This window comes from Pseudophryne corroboree, chromosome 12 (assembly GCF_028390025.1).
Source record: "Pseudophryne corroboree isolate aPseCor3 chromosome 12, aPseCor3.hap2, whole genome shotgun sequence".
NCBI lineage: Eukaryota > Metazoa > Chordata > Amphibia > Anura > Myobatrachidae > Pseudophryne > Pseudophryne corroboree.
This window is the reverse complement of record NC_086455.1, coordinates 175,743,398-175,766,345: the sequence shown is the minus strand read 5'-3', so window position 1 is coordinate 175,766,345 and position 22,948 is coordinate 175,743,398.

Here is a 22,948-nt window from a genome sequence, read left to right as displayed (position 1 = left end):
TGTATCATGATACAGTTACGAGAAACCCAGAGTCCTATCACCACGTAAGGTGTGTCATGATACAGTTACGAGAAACCCAGAGTCCTATCACCACGTAAGGTGTGTCATGATACAGTTACGAGAAACCCAGAGTCCTATCACCACGTAAGGTGTGTCATGATACAGTTACGAGAAACCCAGAGTCCTATCACCAGTAAGTTGTGTCATGATGCAGTTACGAGAAACCCAGAGTCCTATCACCACGTAAGGTGTGTCATGATACAGTTACGAGAAACCCAGAGTCCTATCACCACGTAAGGTGTGTCATGATACAGTTACGAGAAACCCAGAGTCCTATCACCACGTAAGGTGTGTCATGATACAGTTACGAGAAACCCAGAGTCCTATCACCACGTAAGGTGTGTCATGATACAGTTACGAGAAACCCAGAGTCCTATCACCACGTAAGGTGTGTCATGATGCAGTTACGAGAAACCCAGAGTCCTATCACCACGTAAGGTGTGTCATGATACAGTTACGAGAAACCCAGAGTCCTATCACCACGTAAGGTGTGTCATGATACAGTTACGAGAAACCCAGAGTCCTATCACCACGTAAGGTGTGTCATGATACAGTTACGAGAAACCCAGAGTCCTATCACCACGTAAGGTGTGTCATGATACAGTTACGAGAAACCCAGAGTCCTATCACCACGTAAGGTGTGTCATGATGCAGTTACGAGAAACCCAGAGTCCTATCACCACGTAAGGTGTGTCATGATACAGTTACGAGAAACCCAGAGTCCTATCACCACATAAGGTGTGTCATGATACAGTTACGAGAAACCCAGAGTCCTATCACCAGTAAGTTGTGTCATGATACAGTTACGAGAAACCCAGAGTCCTATCACCACGTAAGGTGTGTCATGATACAGTTACGATAAACCCAGAGTCCTATCACCAGTAAGTTGTGTCATGATGCAGTTACAAGAAACCCAGAGTCCTATCACCACGTAAGGTGTGTCATGATACAGTTACGAGAAACCCAGAGTCCTATCACCACGTAAGGTGTGTCATGATACAGTTACGAGAAACCCAGAGTCCTATCACCAGTAAGTTGTGTCATGATGCAGTTACGAGAAACCCAGAGTCCTATCACCAGTAAGTTGTATCATGATACAGTTACGAGAAACCCAGAGTCCTATCACCAGTAAGTTGTGTCATGATGCAGTTACGAGAAACCCAGAGTCCTATCACCACGTAAGGTGTGTCATGATACAGTTACGAGAAACCCAGAGTCCTATCACCACGTAAGGTGTGTCATGATACAGTTACGAGAAACCCAGAGTCCTATCACCACGTAAGGTGTGTCATGATACAGTTACGAGAAACCCAGAGTCCTATCACCACGTAAGGTGTGTCATGATACAGTTACGAGAAACCCAGAGTCCTATCACCACGTAAGGTGTGTCATGATGCAGTTACGAGAAACCCAGAGTCCTATCACCACGTAAGGTGTGTCATGATACAGTTACGAGAAACCCAGAGTCCTATCACCACGTAAGGAGTGTCATGATACAGTTACGAGAAACCCAGAGTCCTATCACCACGTAAGGTGTGTCATGATACAGTTACGAGAAACCCAGAGTCCTATCACCACGTAAGGTGTGTCATGATACAGTTACGAGAAACCCAGAGTCCTATCACCACGTAAGGTGTGTCATGATGCAGTTACGAGAAACCCAGAGTCCTATCACCACGTAAGGTGTGTCATGATACAGTTACGAGAAACCCAGAGTCCTATCACCACGTAAGGTGTGTCATGATACAGTTACGAGAAACCCAGAGTCCTATCACCACGTAAGGTGTGTCATGATACAGTTACGAGAAATCCAGAGTCCTATCACCACGTAAGGTGTGTCATGATACAGTTACGAGAAACCCAGAGTCCTATCACCACGTAAGGTGTATCATGATGCAGTTACGAGAAACCCAGAGTCCTATCACCACGTAAGGTGTGTCATGATACAGTTACGAGAAACCCAGAGTCCTATCACCACGTAAGGTGTGTCATGATACAGTTACGAGAAACCCAGAGTCCTATCACCAGTAAGTTGTGTCATGATACAGTTACGAGAAACCCAGAGTCCTATCACCAGTAAGTTGTGTCATGATACAGTTACGAGAAACCCAGAGTCCTATCACCACGTAAGGTGTGTCATGATACAGTTACGAGAAACCCAGAGTCCTATCACCAGTAAGGTGTGTCATGATGCAGTTACGAGAAACCCAGAGTCCTATCACCAGTAAGTTGTGTCATGATACAGTTACGAGAAACCCAGAGTCCTATCACCAGTAAGTTGTGTCATGATACAGTTACGAGAAACCCAGAGTCCTATCACCAGTAAGTTGTGTCATGATGCAGTTACGAGAAACCCAGAGTCCTATCACCACGTAAGGTGTGTCATGATACAGTTACGAGAAACCCAGAGTCCTATCACCAGTAAGTTGTGTCATGATACAGTTACGATAAACCCAGAGTCCTATCACCAGTAAGTTGTGTCATGATACAGTTACGAGAAACCCAGAGTCCTATCACCACGTAAGTTGTGTCATGATACAGTTACGAGAAACCCAGAGTCCTATCACCACGTAAGTTGTGTCATGATACAGTTACGAGAAACCCAGAGTCCTATCACCAGTAAGTTGTGTCATGATACAGTTACGATAAACCCAGAGTCCTATCACCAGTAAGGTGTGTCATGATACAGTTACGAGAAACCCAGAGTCCTATCACCACGTAAGGTGTGTCATGATACAGTTACGAGAAACCCAGAGTCCTATCACCAGTAAGTTGTGTCATGATACAGTTACGAGAAACCCAGAGTCCTATCACCAGTAAGTTGTGTCATGATACAGTTACGAGAAACCCAGAGTCCTATCACCAGTAAGGTGTGTCATGATACAGTTACGAGAAACCCAGAGTCCTATCACCACGTAAGTTGTGTCATGATACAGTTACGAGAAACCCAGAGTCCTATCACCAGTAAGTTGTGTCATGATGCAGTTACGTTAGAAGCCGGTGAAGCATAACCAGTCACTCAGGACTCTCCGTAGGTAATGCACACTGGATTCAGCTAAACAGGCAGATTTATCTCAAGTCCTGCTCCTTGGCTCCCAGGCTTGAGGATTTTAAACCCTTTCAAAGCCAGAATTGATTGTATGCGATTAGGTATCTGAAGTTCCTTTGTGTGTTTATAGCCCTGAGTTTTCCCGGCCAATCAACCAGGGGCCCTTGCTTATCTTGGTTCATTCTGTTGGAAGCCTTAGATCTGGGACTTGTCCATATTGGGCAGATTTATGGTGTTAGTAAAGGTCAGACGCCTTCTTGAGCAATTCCTGTCACCTTCCTTCAAAAGACTTAGACACCTCTTTGATTTGGTAGAAGCAGGACAGCTACACAGGACCCCCCCCCCCCCCCCCCCCCCCGCGCTGCCGTACATTTCCTTGTACAATCCAAATGTCCCTGACTCAGTTCATACAGTTTTACAAATTACATTTCAGTACAGACTATACATTGATACAACATGCAATTTGAATACTGCCATACTGTTTGGGATCAGATAACGTGATGGATCATGACAGCCCCCCCAGTCTCCACACCTTCCAGCATTACCTGACATAGGGGGTCATTCTCAGGTGATCGTAGCTGTGCTAAATTTAGCACAGCTATGATCATCTTCCCTGACATGCGGGGGGACGCCCAGCACAGGGCTAGTCCACCCCCCCCCCCCCACCCCCCCGCTCAAATACAAACGCATCGCACAGCGGCGATGCTTTTGTATTTCTGGAGTAACTCCCGGCCAGCGCAGCTCCTGCGGCTGGCCGGGAGTTGTTAGTCGCTGCCGCTGGCCGCAGCGGCTGCATGAGATGTCGCGCAGATGCCGCGGCCCGTCCCCCTCCCCCTAAACGGCGGCTTAACACCGCCGTCCAGCCCCCTCCCGCCCAGCGACCGCCTGTGTCTCAGAGGCGATCGCTAGGCAACGACGACTGCCATGCGCCGGCGCACTGTGGTGTCGGTGCATGCAAAGTTCCGACCCGATCGCTGTGCTGCGACAAACTGCAGCAAGCGATCGGTTCGGAATGACCCCCATAGTATGTTACCACCTCAGGCAGCTTCTCATGTGTGTGAGCCACCCACATAACCTCTATAAACTACCCAATCACATCCCTACCCAACCATACATGTTGGTCTTAATCTCCTCCTCAAAGCAGTGACCGTGGCAGGTTAATGTCACTGCACATGTGTGACCTGGTGCACATAGACAAGACCACATACCACCATTATTACCCACAATTCCACTGATATAGCCACCATTGTGTACCTGCATTACCTCTCACCACAAACCTGCCACCTTAGATACGGACCCACTGTATGGAGTGGACTAATCTCCATTTCACACTCCCCTGGCACCTACTGAAACCAGGGCCATCAAAAGTGAGGACGGCTTGGGAATTGGAGTGCATGGGCAAATCTGGGAGGAGTTGCCTCTCCATAAATTGCAGAGCCACATGCTGCAAAGGGATCCACCTGTCCTCCTCATCAACTGAGCTAGGCCCATGTCACCGCACAGTGCGGGGCCTGCTTCCTACACTCACACGTCACACTCACCACAGGTCATACAGCCCCCCAAGAACCTCTGCAATCTGGCTGGAGCAATATGTAGTATGTATATATGTATAGTATGTGTGTATGTATATATATATATATATATATATATATATATAGTATGTATCACATTCCTATTTCCCTGTAGAATGTAAGCCTGAGAGCAGGGCCCTCTGTCCTCTCTGCCTGGCTTTTTTACCGGTCTTGGTTCATTAACTGGTCTATTACTGTTTTGCTGCCAAATGAATAGCGCAATGGAATATGATGCCGCTATATAATTAAGCATTCTTGAATATATAAATCATATATTATTGCTTTTGCAATCCCTTTATTTTCATCAGTGAAGTGGTTAAATATATTCCAGTTTCCAAAGAAACGTCCAATCGCATGCAAATTTATCTCTGGTGTGTTTCTCAATGTTCTACGTCTTTTCATCTCAGCTGGACGGGCTACAAATATAAACAGCCACTAAGAGGAGAGGCTTCACTGGAGGTGAAAAGTTTAGTTTAAGAATTTGAGAGATAACAATCAAAGGAAAACATTTTCAAGCTGTGGCTAAAAGGAAATGAAATTAATTAAGCGAGTAAACAAAAGCTTTAATCATCTAAGTGAGTAACCAGCCTTGACGTCGCTTTCTCTAAGACTAGTAATATATATATTACGAGAGAAAGTTATTACGTTATTTAATGGGAGGTGCATTACTTGTTTCACCTTTCTTAGCTCTGTATCGGATCGCCACTGGGGTGTAATGGATCGCCACCGGGTTGTAACGGATCGCCACCGGGTTGTAACGGATCGCTACCGGGTTGTAACGGATCGCTACCGGGTTGTAACGGATCGCCACCGGGTTGTAACGGATCGCTACCGGGTTGTAACGGATCGCCACCGGGTTGTAACGGATCGCTACTGGGTTGTAACGGATCGCCACCGGGGTGTATTTTCCAAATTATATACAAATCAGTTCAGTTCTAGGACGAAGATGTCAATGCCTCTCACGTACATCCATGTACAGGTGAGCTATAACACCATGTCGCTGTCATACATGACTGATAGAGCGTGTATAAACTCTGCGATACATTATAGTGACAGCAGACTGCACCAGGGATCACACCTAAATTATTATATTTCATGTAATCTTATTTCATAATACAGGTTGAGTATCCCATATCCAAATATTCCAAAATACGGAAAAATCCGATATCCAAAATACTTCTTGTCCCAAGCATTTTGGATAAGGGATCCTCAACCTGTAGTGTCATTTCCAAAGTGAGTCCTTTCTTTCCGCTGACTGAGGGGTAAGGGCTGTAACACACTGGCCAGTTTCTCCCGGATGGCAAAAAGCCGGACAAACTTTGTCCGGCTTTTTGCCATCCGGGAGAAACCGGCAGAGTCGCTCACACAGGACGGCTTTGAGCCGTGTGTGATGCTGTGCGCATGCGCAGCATCAGACACGGCTTCAGAAAAAAACGTTGTGTGTGAAAGCTCCCCTTCACACACACGGTTTACTGGCTGCAAAGACGGCCCGGCGGACCTTCCAGTGGTGAGACCCGGCTTCAACCCGGCAGCCGGGCCGGGGCTGTGCAGTGTGAAGGGACCCTAGTCCTCACACTGTTAACTACAATGCCGGCACGGGAAAAAGCCGGGTAGTGTGTTTTAGCCCTAACATAGAGCTTTGGGTAACATCTGTTATTTAGGCCATATAAACTACAGTATATGTTTTTGGGGATATGTACTAATCCTTACAGATTGATAAAGTGGAGAGAGATAAAGTACCAACCAATCAGATCCTAACTGTCATGTTACAGGCCGTGTTCAAAAAATGACAGGAGCTGGTTGGTTGGTAGTTTATCTCTCTCCAATGATTAGTACATCTGCCCTCAGGTGAGAGTCATGAAAACAGAGTAGTAGTTGATGTGAAGGAATGATAATTAATAATTACATATGTGCACAAGCCCGTGTTTTAGTTTTGTGTTCTGATTTTGCCAAAACCACCCTCATTTGTTTTTTAAATAGCTAAAAACAGCTAAAATCACATAATGTGGGGGTGTTTTGTTCCTCCAGTATTACTAACCTCAATAACATTAATTTCCAATCATTTCACGGCCCACAATTTTGTTCACCAATTTTGTCCAAAGCCTGGCTGGCTAAACTAAGCAACAGAGCAGCGGCACAAACACACGGCAGTTATTTCTAGCTAAAAATGATTTGCAAATTAGTAATTTATTAGCAATACCCATTAAAAATGTGTATGACTATGCAAATAACACCATCACCAATGCCCCCCAAAAAATACAGCCCATAATGAAAAGAAAATGGTGCAAGATGGAATTTTCCTTGTCCTTTTTTTTAACACACTGCCACTTACTGCGATTATAGTAATGGTGGCACACTGGCACCTAATGAATGTTAGGGGGCAGCTGAGGGGACTGCTGGCTGTGAAAATAGACAAAGCATGTGACTTTATGTCATCTTGCAAAACTGCAACTTTTACTTACTTGTATTGTTATTACCTGTGTTTATATTGACGTTAAATGAAGCCTAGTTTCTAGTAACATACTGCCTGTTGTTTACTCAAACACAGTGTGCTGTATTTCCTTTTAGCAATATGCATTTTAATCAGCTGCCCAATTGGCTCAGATGTAGGCTTGGTGTCTAATCATGCATACTATATCTTGACATGCAGGCTAGAGGGCACCTGGCTGTTGAAATAAACAAAGTGTGGAAATAACCAAGCGTGATTTCATAACAGTTGAACAAGCACTGAACAACATCTGAGACCGTGTAATTTCACCATGTAATGTGCCATTTCCCTATATGCGAACCTGAATATCTATAGTTTTATTCCCAAAACACCATGTACCACAAACTGCTTTTTCTAATAACACTCCATGGTATCCTCTCTAAAGCAGTAACATCCTTCACTATCACTGCAACTCATCTCTCTATGCATACTGCAGCCGCATTAATACATTCTCCTCTTACTAACATTCATAAGCTGCTTACTATTCTACAGTATATAGACTAATTGTAACATCCTCTACTTGTCGCCAAACTAATCAGCTCGAATCTACCTATCCTTCCCTGATTTGTCATCATCTGTATTGGTACGTGTCACTGAATGCATGGTGATGAGATGGCATATGTGCCCAGGTGCAGACTCTGTGTGACCCCCTCTCTCATCACCATGTGTGCCCCGGTGCAGACTCTATGTGGCCCCCCTCTCTCATCACCATGCGTGCTCCGGTGCAGACTAAGTGTGACCCCCTCTCTCATCACCATGTGTGCCCCGGTGCAGACTCTATGTGGCCCCCCTCTCTCATCACCATGCGTGCCCCAGTGCAGACTCTGTCTGGCCGCCTCTCTCTCATCACCATGCGTGCCCCGGTGCAGACTCTGTGTGGCTGCCTCTCTCTCATCACCATGTGTGCCCCGGTGCAGACTCTATGTGGCCCCCCTCTCTCTCATCACCATGTGTGCCCTGGTGCAGACTCTATGTGGCCCCCCTCTCTCATCACCATGCGTGCCCCGGTGAAGACTCTGTCTGGCCGCCTCTCTCTCATCACCATGCGTGCCCCGGTGCAGACTCTGTGTGGCCGCCTCTCTCTCATCACCATGTGTGTCCCGGTGCAGACTCTGTGTGGCCGCCTCTCTCTCATCACCATGCGTGCCCCGGTGCAGACTCTGTGTGGCCGCCTCTCTCTCATCACCATGTGTGTCCCGGTGCAGACTCTGTGTGGCCACCTCTCTCTCATCACCATGCCCCGGTGCAGACTCTGTGTGGTCGCCTCTCTCTCATCACCATGTGTGCCCCGGTGCAGACTCTATGTGGCCCCCCTCTCTCATCACCATGCGTGCCCCGGTGCAGACTCTGTGTGGCCGCCTCTCTCTCATCACCATGTGTGTCCCGGTGCAGACTCTGTGTGGCCGCCTCTCTCTCATCACCATGCGTGCCCCGGTGCAGACTCTATGTGGCCCCCCTCTCTCATCACCATGCGTGCCCCGGTGAAGACTCTGTCTGGCCGCCTCTCTCTCATCACCATGCGTGCCCCGGTGCAGACTCTGTGTGACCCCCCTCTCTCATCACCATGCGTGCCCCGGTGCAGACTCTGTGTGGCCGCCTCTCTCTCATCACCATGTGTGTCCCGGTGCAGACTCTGTGTTCTCCGCCTCTCTCTCATCACCATGCGTGCCCCGGTGCAGACTCTATGTGGCCCCCCTCTCTCATCACCATGCGTGCCCCGGTGAAGACTATGTCTGGCCGCCTCTCTCTCATCACCATGTGTGTCCCGGTGCAGACTCTGTGTGGCCGCCTCTCTCTCATCACCATGCGTGCCCCGTTGCAGATCTGTGCGGCCGCCTCTCTCTCCTCACCATGCGTGCCCCGGTGCAGACTCTGTGTGACCGCCCCTCTCTCTCTCATCACCATGCGTGCCCCGGTGCAGACTCTGTGTGACCCCCCCTCTCATCACCATGCGTGCCCCGGTGCAGACTCTGTGTGACCGCCCCTCTCTCTCTCATCACCATGCGTGCCCCGGTGCAGACTCTGTGTGACCGCCCCTCTCTCTCTCTCATCACCATGTGTGCCCCGGTGCAGACTCTGTGTGACCCTCTCCCCCTCTCTCATCACCATGTGTGCCCCGGTGCAGACTCTGTGTGACCCTCTCCCCCTCTCTCATCACCATGCGTGCCCCGGTGCAGACTCTGTGTGACCGCCCCTCTCTCTCTCATCACCATGCGTGCCCCGGTGCAGACTCTGTGTGACCGCCCCTTTCTCTCTCATCACCATGCGTGCCCTGGTGCACTCTGTGTGACCCTCTCCCCCTCTCTCATCACCATGCGTGCCCCGGTGCAGACTCTGTGTGACCGCCCCTCTCTCTCTCATCACCATGCGTGCCCCGGTGCAGACTCTGTGTGACCCTCTCCCCCTCTCTCATCACCATGTGTGCCCCGGTGCAGACTCTGTGTGACCCTCTCCCCCTCTCTCATCACCATGCGTGCCCCGGTGCAGACTCTGTGTGGCCGCCCCTATTTATAATAAAAGCGCTTATTTGTAAATAGAACACCGCCGTGGCAGCTGTTGGCTAAACATGTGTAATGTGATTTGACTGTTCCCAGTGCTCATAGTATAATGTCCACGTGTTCCGTGAGTCTGGAACAGGAGGACAGTTTGTGTTTGTTGGACTATATGGGAAGATCCTGTTGTGCAGTTATTCTCTGCCCCAATTCTGTCTTATTAATGTTTCCTACACACAACATGTGTACGTCTGCGGTCACGTCTCCATAGCAATTTAATAAGTCTATTCATTTATTTGCCTTGCTGCTGAGACTGCCACCTAGGGTGCCAATTAGAACCATTAATGATGTTTTAATTAGTACGTTGACACTTTTCACATAGCACTGGCCGCTAGACCTCACATTGCAGAGCTGGAGAGATATGTACGGACAGAGAGGTATCCAGTCTGACCAATCATGGCACCTTATATAACAACTGGAATGCCAGGGAAATTGTCGCTGTAACGCAAGTACCGTAATCCCTGTAAGATGACACACATAGCAATACTCCCAGTACATGTATGGCTAGGTGAGTGATACCCTGCTCCTATATATACCTAACATTGCTAACATGTGGCTATAAAGAATGAGAAAACAAGGGTCTGTATTACATTCTGCGTATGGTGTACGGCTGTGTACGTTACCGGAGAATACACTTTCCTGCGCATCTCTATGGAGTGAGAGGACAACTGCTAATGTTAGTGGTGATATAACCAGGGCTGCCCATCTGGCACTTCGGGCAAATGCAATAAGGGCCGGTGGGCCGGTCCACAGAGCGCCATGAAGGCTGCGCTCAGTACAGCTCTTCTGGATTGTCCCCCGCTGCCGCCGCCAAAGCAATATGGGGGTGTGCCATGAGTCTACGCCCCTTGAATCGCATCACGCCCCCATTTACAGTGTCTGCGCGCCCCCTTTCACGTGCACACACGCGCCTAAGGCGCACGCGTACACGTATGCCAGGGCCAGACGGAGTCCCCAATCTGTCCCTGTGTATAATTAAAGAGCCGCCATGCAGGAGGTCCTGGCTCTGAGTAGCACACAGTGACAATGGCCACAGAGACAAGCGAGTGTGCAAGTATGGTGCATGTGTGTCGCAGTGTGTAGCTGGGTGTCGCACTGTGTATGTACAGAGGGCCTGGGTCAGAGAGGGGCTGTGTGTCGCAATGTGTATGTACAGAGGGCCTGGGTCAGAGAGGGGCTATGTGTCACAGTGTGTATGTACAGAGGGCCTGGGTCAGAGAGGGGCTGTGTGTCGCAGTGTGTATGTACAGAGGGCATGGGTCAGAGAAGGGATGTGTGTCGCAGTGTGTACAGAGGGCCTGGGACAGAGAGGGGCTGTGTGTCGCAGTGTGTATGTACAGAGGACCTGGGTCAGAGAGGGGCTGTGTGTCGCAGTGTGTATGTACAGAGGGCATGGGTCAGAGAAGGGATGTGTGTCGCAGTGTGTACAGAGGGCCTGGGACAGAGAGGGGCTGTGTGTCGCAGTGTGTACAGAGGGCCTGGGTCAGAGAGGGGCTGTGTGTCGCAGTGTGTATGTACAGAGGGCCTGGGTCAGAGAGGGGCTGTGTCGCAGTGTGTATGTACAGAGGGCCTGGGTCAGAGAGGGGCTGTGTGTCGCAGTGTGTACAGAGGGCCTGGGTCAGAGAGGGGCTGTGTGTCGCAGTGTGTACAGAGGGCCTGGGTCAGAGAGGGGCTGTGTGTCGCAGTGTGTATGTACAGAGGGCCTGGGTCAGAGAGGGGCTGTGTGTCGCAGTGTGTACAGAGGACATGGGTCAGAGAGGGGCTGTGTGTCGCAGTGTGTATGTACAGAGGGCCTGGGTCAGAGAGGGGCTGTGTGTCGCAGTGTGTATGTACAGAGGGCCTGGGTCAGAGAGGGGCTGTGTCGCAGTGTGTACAGAGGACATGGGTCAGAGAGGGGCTGTGTGTCGCAGTGTGTATGTACAGAGGGCCTGGGTCAGAGAGGGGCTGTGTGTCGCAGTGTGTACAGAGGACATGGGTCAGAGAGGGGCTGTGTGTCGCAGTGTGTATGCACAGAGGGCCTGTGTCAGAGAGGGGCTGTGTCGCAGTGAGTATGTACAGAGGACCTGGGTCAGAGAGGGGCTGTGTGTCGCAGTGTGTATGCACAGAGGGTCTGGGTCAGAGAGGGGCTGTGTGTCGCAGTGTGTACAGAGGACATGGGTCAGAGAGGGGCTGTGTCGCAGTGTGCACAGAGGGCCTGGGTCAGAGAGGGGCTGTGTCGCAGTGTGTATGTACAGAGGGCCTGGGTCAGAGAGGGGCTGTGTGTCGCAGAGTGTATGTACAGAGGGCCTGGGTCAGAGAGGGGCTGTGTGTCACAGTGTGCACAGAGGGCCTGGGTCAGAGAGGGGCTGTGTCGCAGTGTGTATGTACAGAAGGCCTGGGTCAGAGAGGGGCTGTGTGTCGCAGTGTGTATGTACAGAGGGCCTGGGTCAGAGAGGGGCTGTGTGTCGCAGTGTGTATGTACAGAGGGCCTGGGTCAGAGAGGGGCTGTGTGTCGCAGTGTGTATGTACAGAGGGCCTGGGTCAGAGAGGGGCTGTGTGTCGCAGTGTGTATGTACAGAGGGCATGGGTCAGAGAAGGGATGTGTGTCGCAGTGTGTATGTACAGAGGGCCTGGGACAGAGAGGGGCTGTGTGTCGCAGTGTGTACAGAGGGCCTGGGTCAGAGAGGGGCTGTGTGTCGCAGTGTGTATGTACAGAGGGCCTGGGTCAGAGAGGGGCTGTGTGTCGCAGTGTGTATGTACAGAGGGCCTGGGTCAGAGAGGGGCTGTGTGTCGCAGTGTGTATGTACAGAGGGCCTGGGTCAGAGAGGGGCTGTGTGTCGCAGTGTGTATGTACAGAGGGCCTGGGTCAGAGAGGGGCTGTGTGTCGCAGTGTGTACAGAGGGCCTGGGTCAGAGAGGGGCTGTGTGTCGCAGTGTGTATGTACAGAGGGCATGGGTCAGAGAAGGGATGTGTGTCGCAGTGTGTACAGAGGGCCTGGGACAGAGAGGGGCTGTGTGTCGCAGTGTGTACAGAGGGCCTGGGTCAGAGAGGGGCTGTGTGTCGCAGTGTGTATGTACAGAGGGCCTGGGTCAGAGAGGGGCTGTGTGTCGCAGTGTGTATGTACAGAGGGCCTGGGTCAGAGAGGGGCTGTGTGTCGCAGTGTGTATGTACAGAGGGCCTGGGTCAGAGAGGGGCTGTGTGTCGCAGTGTGTACAGAGGGCCTGGGTCAGAGAGGGGCTGTGTGTCGCAGTGTGTATGTACAGAGGGCATGGGTCAGAGAAGGGATGTGTGTCGCAGTGTGTACAGAGGGCCTGGGACAGAGAGGGGGCTGTGTGTCGCAGTGTGTACAGAGGGCCTGGGTCAGAGAGGGGCTGTGTGTCGCAGTGTGTATGTACAGAGGGCCTGGGTCAGAGAGGGGCTGTGTGTCGCAGTGTGTATGTACAGAGGGCCTGGGTCAGAGAGGGGCTGTGTGTCGCAGTGTGTACAGAGGGCCTGGGTCAGAGAGGGGCTGTGTGTCGCAGTGTGTATGTACAGAGGGCCTGGGTCAGAGAGGGGCTGTGTGTCGCAGTGTGTATGCACAGAGGGTCTGGGTCAGAGAGGGGCTGTGTGTCGCAGTGTGTACAGAGGGCCTGGGTCAGAGAGGGGCTGTGTCGCAGTGTGTATGTACAGAGGGCCTGGGTCAGAGAGGGGCTGTGTGTCGCAGTGTGTATGTACAGAGGGTCTGGGTCAGAGAGGGGCTGTGTGTCGCAGTGTGTATGTACAGAGGGTCTGGGTCAGAGAGGGGCTGTGTGTCGCAGTGTGTATGCACAGAGGGTCTGGGTCAGAGAGGGGCTGTGTGTCGCAGTGTGTACAGAGGGCTTGGGTCAGAGAGGGGCTGTGTCGCAGTGTGTATGTACAGAGGGCCTGGGTCAGAGAGGGGCTGTATCGCAGTGTGTATGTACAGAGGGCCTGGGTCAGAGAGGGGCTGTGTGTCGCAGTGTGTATGTGCAGAGGGCCTGGGTCAGAGAGGGGCTGTGTGTCGCAGTGTGTACAGAGGGCCTGGGTCAGAGAGGGGCTGTGTGTCGCAGTGTGTACAGAGGGCCTGGGTTAGAGAGGGGCTGTGTGTCGCAGTGTGTACAGAGGGCCTGGGTCAGAGAGGGGCTGTGTGTCGCAGTGTGTATGTACAGAGGGCCTGGGTCAGAGAGGGGCTGTGTGTCGCAGTGTGTACAGAGGACATGGGTCAGAGAGGGGCTGTGTGTCGCAGTGTGTATGTACAGAGGGCCTGGGTCAGAGAGGGGCTGTGTGTCGCAGTGAGTATGTACAGAGGGCCTGGGTCAGAGAGGGGCTGTGTGTCGCAGTGTGTACAGAGGGCCTGGGTCAGAGAGGGGCTGTGTGTCGCAGTGTGTATGTACAGAGGGCCTGGGTCAGAGAGGGGCTGTGTGTCGCAGTGTGTACAGAGGGCCTTGGTCAGAGAGGGGCTGTGTGTCGCAGTGTGTACAGAGGACATGGGTCAGAGAGGGGCTGTGTGTCGCAGTGTGTATGTACAGAGGACATGGGTCAGAGAGGGGCTGTGTGTCGCAGTGTGTATGTACAGAGGGCCTGGGTCAGAGAGGGGCTGTGTCGCAGTGAGTATGTACAGAGGGCCTGGGTCAGAGAGGGGCTGTGTGTCGCAGTGTGTATGTACAGAGGGCCTGGGTCAGAGAGGGGCTGTGTGTCGCAGTGTGTACAGAGGGCCTGGGTCAGAGAGGGGCTGTGTCGCAGTGTGTACAGAGGGCCTGGGTCAGAGAGGGACTGTGTGTCGCAGTGTGTATGCACAGAGGGCCTGGGTCAGAGAGGGGCTGTGTGTCGCAGTGTGTACAGAGGGCCTGGGTCAGAGAGGGGCTGTGTGTCGCAGTGTGTATGTACAGAGGACCTGGGTCAGAGAGGGGCTGTGTGTCGCAGTGTGTATGTACAGAGGACCTGGGTCAGAGAGGGGCTGTGTGTCGCAGTGTGTATGTACAGAGGGCCTGGGTCAGAGAGGGGCTGTGTGTCGCAGTGTGTACAGAGGGCCTGGGTCAGAGAGGGGCTGTGTGTCGCAGTGTGTATGTACAGAGGACCTGGGTCAGAGAGGGGCTGTGTGTCGCAGTGTGTATGTACAGAGGACCTGGGTCAGAGAGGGGCTGTGTCGCAGTGTGTACAGAGGGCCTTGGTCAGAGAGGGGCTGTGTGTCGCAGTGTGTACAGAGGGCCTGGGTCAGAGAGGGGCTGTGTGTCGCAGTGTGTATGTACAGAGGGCCTGGGTCAGAGAGGGGCTGTGTGTCGCAGTGTGTATGTACAGAGGACCTGGGTCAGAGAGGGGCTGTGTGTCGCAGTGTGTACAGAGGGCCTGGGTCAGAGAGGGGCTGTGTGTCGCAGTGTGTATGTACAGAGGGCCTGGGTCAGAGAGGGGCTGTGTGTCGCAGTGTGTATGTACAGAGGACACAGGTCAGAGAGGGGCTGTGTGTCGCAGTGTGTACAGAGGGCCTGGGTCAGAGAGGGGCTGTGTGTCGCAGTGTGTACAGAGGGCCTGGGTCAGAGAGGGGCTGTGTGTCGCAGTGTGTATGTACAGAGGGCATGGGTCAGAGAAGGGATGTGTGTCGCAGTGTGTATGTACAGAGGGCCTGGGTCAGAGAGGGGCTGTGTGTCGCAGTGTGTACAGAGGGCCTGGGTCAGAGAGGGGCTGTGTGTCGCGGTGTGTACAGAGGGCCTGGGTCAGAGAGGGGCTGTGTGTCGCAGTGTGTATGTACAGAGGGCCTGGGTCAGAGAGGGGCTGTGTGTCGCAGTGTGTACAGAGGACCTGGGTCAGAGAGGGGCTGTGTGTCGCAGTGTGTACAGAGGGCCTGGGTCAGAGAGGGGCTGTGTGTCGCAGTGTGTATGTACAGAGGGCCTGGGTCAGAGAGGGGCTGTGTGTCGCAGTGTGTATGTACAGAGGACACAGGTCAGAGAGGGGCTGTGTGTCGCAGTGTGTACAGAGGGCCTGGGTCAGAGAGGGGCTGTGTGTCGCAGTGTGTACAGAGGGCCTGGGTCAGAGAGGGGCTGTGTGTCGCAGTGTGTATGTACAGAGGGCATGGGTCAGAGAAGGGATGTGTGTCGCAGTGTGTATGTACAGAGGGCCTGGGTCAGAGAGGGGCTGTGTGTCGCAGTGTGTACAGAGGGCCTGGGTCAGAGAGGGGCTGTGTGTCGCAGTGTGTACAGAGGGCCTGGGTCAGAGAGGGGCTGTGTGTCGCAGTGTGTATGTACAGAGGGCCTGGGTCAGAGAGGGGCTGTGTGTCGCAGTGTGTACAGAGGACCTGGGTCAGAGAGGGGCTGTGTGTCGCAGTGTGTACAGAGGGCCTGGGTCAGAGAGGGGCTGTGTGTCGCAGTGTGTATGTACAGAGGGCCTGGGTCAGAGAGGGGCTGTGTGTCGCAGTGTGTACAGAGGGCCTGGGTCAGAGAGGGGCTGTGTGTCGCAGTGTGTACAGAGGGCCTTTGTCAGAGAGGGGCTGTGTGTCGCAGTGTGTATGTACAGAGGGCCTTTGTCAGAGAGGGGCTGTGTGTCGCAGTGTGTACGCGCAGAGGGCCTGTGAGTGATTAACTGCACAAGCCAATCAGCTCCTAACTGTCATTTTTCAAACTGTAACATGGCAGTTCGGAGCTGATTGGCTGGTGCAATTTATCACTAACAGTGAAATGTATCGCTCATTGATAAATGAGCACATAAGCTTTTTAATAAAGGTCTATCCTTCTCCCCATACTATGATTTTAATGGATATATTGTGAGAAGGAAGTTCAACTATTCAGGAGGAAATTACTTTTTTTTTAAAACTTTGCCAAAAAGAATAACAGTCAAATGAATGATTATGATGTGAATGTACAATCAGGGGAATCACATAAGAACACAGCATTGAATACTTTTTCTAGAGAGGATGAGATGGCAATTGCCATCTTGGAAGACCTCCAAGAAACTGAGAACACAATTACTGAATATAACCAACAATCTATTTTTTATTTTTAAAAACTGTCTTTTCTCTCCCTGGATCTATCAGTATGTCCACAGGAGACCGCCGGTCACAATAGGTGACGGTACTTTTGGATCTGGTAAGCAAATATCTTGATAAACTCTTTATATCACCTACATATTAAACAAGAAAGGGAAGCTCCAGAAGTGAAGTTATACAATCATCAAACCCTACGATAGAGGAGGGAACGTAGTTTGTGTCCTAGAGAACAGTATATTACTGAAATAATACGCCAATTCTGAGATGAGATTGGCTAAAAACACCTAATTGTCAATCCTACCAACAACTTTTTGCAGAAGTATAATAACATCATAAATGGAGCTAAATAAGAAGGAAATATAACTAAGAAAGGTCATTAATTTTTAACGTTTCAAATTCCAAAAATTCATAAAAATGAGAAAAATCCCCCGGAATACCAATTGTCTCTGGTATTGGAAGCTTGACTGAAAATGGAAGCAGATTTATAGATTATCATCTAAGAGAACATGTCTATATATTACCATCATATGTGAAAGAAACCTCAGATGTGGTACGCAAGCCCAGCAATCCTTTAGTCTCCTGCGTACTAAAGCATCACCTTTAGCAGCCGCCATTCCCAGGTGGATTAGGTCCACCCAGTACTCAGATGCCCCCAGGACTTAATGTGGACAAGGAAACTATAGGAGACTGGACAAGTGCAAGGAAAATATGCTGAAGTAGACACCCACCTGGCATGGAGTGGGTTGAGGCTAAACAAATGGGCACACACTGGACAAGGACTAGACAAAACTGGACTGGCAGGTACTGGTGAATAACAGAAGTATGAACACACACCAGAACCAGGACTGGATGAGGTAAGACTGGACTGGAAGGTACTGTGAATAACAGAAGTATGAACACACACCAGAACCAGGACTGGATGAGGTAAGACTGGACTGGAAGGTACTGTGAATAACAGAAGTATGAACACACACCAGAACCAGGACTGGATGAGGTAAGACTGGACTGGAAGGTACTGTGAATAACAGAAGTATGAACACACACCAGAACCAGGACTGGATAAGGTAAGACTGGACTGGAAGGTACTGTGAATAACAAATGTGAACACACAACAGTCCTTTCCTTGTGTATCAATGCCTATTTCCCTATAGATTGTAAGCTTGTGAGCAGAGCCTTCCTACCTCTGACTGTTTGTTTATGACATAGTTTTGTTGCATCATTGGGGTATATTTACTAAGCTCCCGATTTTGACCGAGATGCCGTTTTTTCATCAAAGTGTCATCTCGGTAAATCTCGGTCATTTACTAAACACTAATCACGGCAGTGATGAGGGCATTCGTAATTTTTTGCTAGTTCAGGTAAAAAATTACGAATGAATACACCATCGGTCAAAACGCGGCTGTTTAAGTATGAATCTCGGTCATTTACTAGGAAGTGCAAAGCAAAAAAACACAAAACACTGCCGTGAAAAATTACAACTCGTAAAAAAGTCCTAAAAAAAAACAGACCTGCTTTTTTTATCCGTGATTTGAGATGCATGCAGGGATCCATGAGATCCGTGCATGTATATCAGTGGGAAGGGGTGTGAAAGTGCTTATTTTTGCTAAAAAAATTGCGTGGGGTCCCCCCTCCTAAGCATAACCAGCCTCGGGCTCTTTGAGCCGATCCTGGTTGCAGAAATATGGGGGAAAAAATGACAGGGGTTCCCCCATATTTAAGCAACCAGCATCGGGCTCTGCGCCTGGTCCTGGTCCCAAAAATACGGGGGACAAAAAGAGTAGGGGTCCCCCGTATTTTTAAAACCAGCACCGGGCTCCACTAGCTGGACAGATAATGCCACAGCCGGGGGTCACTTTGATACAGCGCCCTGCGGCCGTGGCATCAAAAATCCAACTAGTCACCCCTGGCCGGGGTACCCTGGGGGAGTGGGGACCCCTTCAATCAAGGGGTCCCCCCCCCCAGCCACCCAAGGGCCAGGGGTGAAGCCCGAGGCTGTCCCCCCCCATCCAATGGGCTGCGGATGGGAGGGCTGATAGCCTTTGTTGTAAAATAAAAGATATTGTTTTTAGTAGCAGTACTACAAGTCCCAGCAAGCCTCCCCCGCATGCTGGTACTTGGAGAACCACAAGTACCAGCATGCGGCGGAAAAACGGGCCCGCTGGTACCTGTAGTACTACCACTAAAAAAATACCCAAAAAAAGACAAGACACACACACCGTGAAAGTATAATTTTATTACTTACATACACACATACATACATACTTACCTATGGCCCCACGCAGGTCAGTCCTCTTGTCCAGTAGAATCCAAGGGTACCTGTTGAATAAATTATACTCACGAGATCCAGGGGTCCAGGCTCCTCGGCAAATCCAGGGTTAATCCACGTACTTGCCAAAAATAAAAAAACGGTGTCCCGACCACGAACTGAAAGGGGACCCATGTTTGCACATGGGTCACCTTTCCCCGAATGCAAGAAACCCACTTTGCCTTCTGGCTAAGTGGGTTTCTTCAGCCAATCAGGGAGCGCCACGTTGTAGCACTCTCCTGATCAGCTGTGTGCTCCTGTCTTCACTGACAGGCAGCACACGGCAGTGTTACAATGTAGCGCCTATGCGCTACATTGTAACCAATGATGGGAACTTTCTGCTCAGCGGTGACGTCACTTTAGGTCAACCGCAGGGCAGAAAGTTCCCAGCATTGGTTACAATGGAGCGCATAGGCGCTACATTGTAACACTGCCGTGTGCTGCCTGTCAGTGAAGACAGGAGCACACAGCTGATCAGGAGAGTGCTACAACGTGGCGCTCCCTGATTGGCTGAAGAAACCCACTTAGCCAGAAGGCAAAGTGGGTTTCTTGCATTCGGGGAAAGGTGACCCATGTGCAAACATGGGTCCCCTTTCAGTTCGTGGTCGGGACACCGTTTTTTTATTTTTGGCAAGTACGTGGATTAACCCTGGATTTGCCGAGGAGCCTGGACCCCTGGATCTCGTGAGTATAATTTATTCAACAGGTACCCTTGGATTCTACTGGACAAGAGGACCGACCTGCGTGGGGCCATAGGTAAGTATGTATGTATGTGTGTATGTAAGTAATAAAATTATACTTTCACGGTGTGTGTGTCTTGTCTTTTTTTGGGTATTTTTTTAGTGGTAGTACTACAGGTACCAGCGGGCCCGTTTTTCCGCCGCATGCTGGTACTTGTGGTTCTCCAAGTACCAGCATGCGGGGGAGGCTTGCTGGGACTTGTAGTACTGCTACTAAAAACAATATCTATAATTTTACAACAAAGGCTATCAGCCCTCCCATCCGCAGCCCATTGGATGGGGGGGGACAGCCTCGGGCTTCACCCCTGGCCCTTGGGTGGCTGGGGGGGGGGACCCCTTGATTGAAGGGGTCCCCACTCCCCCAGGGTACCCCGGCCAGGGGTGACTAGTTGGATTTTTGATGCCACGGCCGCAGGGCACTATATCAAAGTGACCCCCGGCTGTGGCATTATCTGTCCAGCTAGTGGAGCCCGGTGCTGGTTTTAAAAATACGGGGGACCCCTACTCTTTTTGTCCCCCGTATTTTTGGGACCAGGACCAGGCGCAGAGCCCGATGCTGGTTGCTTAAATATGGGGGAACCCCTGTCATTTTTTTCCCCATATTTCTGCAACCAGGATCGGCTCAAAGAGCCCGAGGCTGGTTATGCTTAGGAGGGGGGACCCCACGCATTTTTTTTTTGGATTTTACATTGTTTAATAAAAAAATAAAAAAAATAAGAACCCCAGCACGGATCACACAGATCCGGCCGAGATTGATTGTAAAAAAAAAACGGCAGTGTTTTGCTAATCACTGCCGTAAAAATAGGTAAAGAAAAACGAATGACATCGACATCGGAAGAAAAGAAAAACCCGAATACGACAGCTTAGTAAATCCATCGTAATCAATTCAAAAAGTTGCAGTCTTACACTGTCGATGTCATTCGTGATTGAACTTTGACCTTTTTTCGGAAATTACGAATCTTAGTAAATTTACCCCATTGTGTCCAATTGTAAAGCGCAACGGAATTTGCTGCGCTATAGAAGAAACTGGTATACAGGGGAGGGGTCCTGGGGTGCACACCGGTAATGAGAGGTGCAACCCTGCAGAGACCTTTCAGTAGAACTGCATACAAAGAAAAAGGTTGCAGGTGCACAATTCAAACATTACCAATTTATTAATAATAATCATTTTAATAAAATTTAGCATTTTGAGCGAGATTCTTTGCATAGTTATAGCCATAAGTAACGGCTTGCCCACCGCGTCCAGGTGACCTCATTAGTCGGGAAAGTCCCTAACATTTTGTGGGGTAAAAATCTAGGGCGCGGGACCCCCCAAAATGAAGCAGCTGAGTGACCCCAGGGCAACACAAAAGTGAAAAAAATATATAGTGATAAAGTGAAAATAGGTAAGTGAAAGAGGCTGCTGAAAAGAGCAGGGGTAAATTAGTGAGAGGTAATGAAGTGAAGAAACTGTTAATAAATAAACAGAACCAGGACTGGATGAGGTAAGACTGGACTGGAAGGTACTGGTGAATAACAGAAGTATGAACACACACCAACCAGAACTGGATGATGTAAGACTGGACTGGAAGGTGCTGGTGAATAACAGAAGTGTGAACACACCACAGAACCAGGACTGGATGAGGTAAGACTGGACTTGCAGGTACTGGTGAATAACAGAAGTATGAACACACACCAGAACCAGGACTGGATGAGGTAAGACTGGACTGGCAGGTGCTGGGGAATAACAGAAGTATGAACACACCACAGAACCAGGACTGGATGATGTAAGACTGGACTGGAAGGTGCTGGTGAATAACAGAAGTGTGAACACACCACAGAACCAGGACTGGATGAGGTAAGACTGGACTGGCAGGTGCTGGGGAATAACAGAAGTATGAACACACCACAGAACCAGGACTGGATAAGGTAAGACTGGACTGGCAGGTACTGGTGAATAACAGAAGTATGAACACACCACAGAACCAGGACTGGATGAGGTAAGACTTGACTGGCAGGTACTGGTGAATAACAGAAGTATGAACACACACCAGAACCAGGACTGGATGAGGTAAGACTGGACTGGCAGGTGCTGGGGAATAACAGAAGTATGAACACACCACAGAACCAGGACTGGATGAGGTAAGACTGGACTGGCAGGTGCTGGTGAATAACAGAAGTATGAACACACACCAGAACCAGGACTGGATAAGGTAAGACTGGACTGGCAGGTACTGGTGAATAACAGAAGTGTGAACACATCACAGAACCAGGACTGGATAAGGTAAGACTGGACTGGCAGGTACTGGGGAATAACAGAAGTATGAACACACCACAGAACCAGGACTGGATGAGGTAAGACTGGACTGGCAGGTGCTGGGGAATAACAGAAGTATGAACACACCACAGAACCAGGACTGGATAAGGTAAGACTGGACTGGCAGGTGCTGGGGAATAACAGAAGTATGAACACATCACAGAACCAGGACTGGATAAGGTAAGACTGGACTGGCAGGTGCTGGGGAATAACAGAAGTATGAACACACCACAGAACCAGGACTGGATGATGTAAGACTGGACTGGCAGGTACTGGTGAATAACAGAAGTATGAACACACACCAGAACCAGGACTGGATAAGGTTAGACTGGACTGGCAGGTACTGGTGGATAACAGAAGTATGAACACACCACAGAACCAGGACTGGATGAGGTAAGACTGGACTGGCAGGTACTGGTGAATAACAGAAGTATGAACACACACCAGAACCAGGACTGGATGAGGTAAGACTGGACTGGCAGGTGCTGGGGAATAACAGAAGTATGAACACACCACAGAACCAGGACTGGATGAGGTAAGACTGGACTGGCAGGTGCTGGTGAATAACAGAAGTATGAACACACCACAGAACCAGGACTGGATGAGGTAAGACTGGACTGGCAGGTACTGGTGAATAACAGAAGTATGAACATACAACAGAACCAGGACTGGATGAGGTAAGACTGGACTGGCAGGTGTGAACACACCACAGAACCAGGACTGGATAAGGTAAGACTGGACTGGCAGGTGCTGGTGAATAACAGAAGTGTGAACACACAACAGAACCAGGACTGGATAAGGTAAGACTGGACTGGCAGGTGCTGGGGAATAACAGAAGTATGAACACACCACAGAACCAGGACTGGATGAGGTAAGACTGGACTGGCAGGTACTGGTGAATAACAGAAGTATGAACACATCACAGAACCAGGACT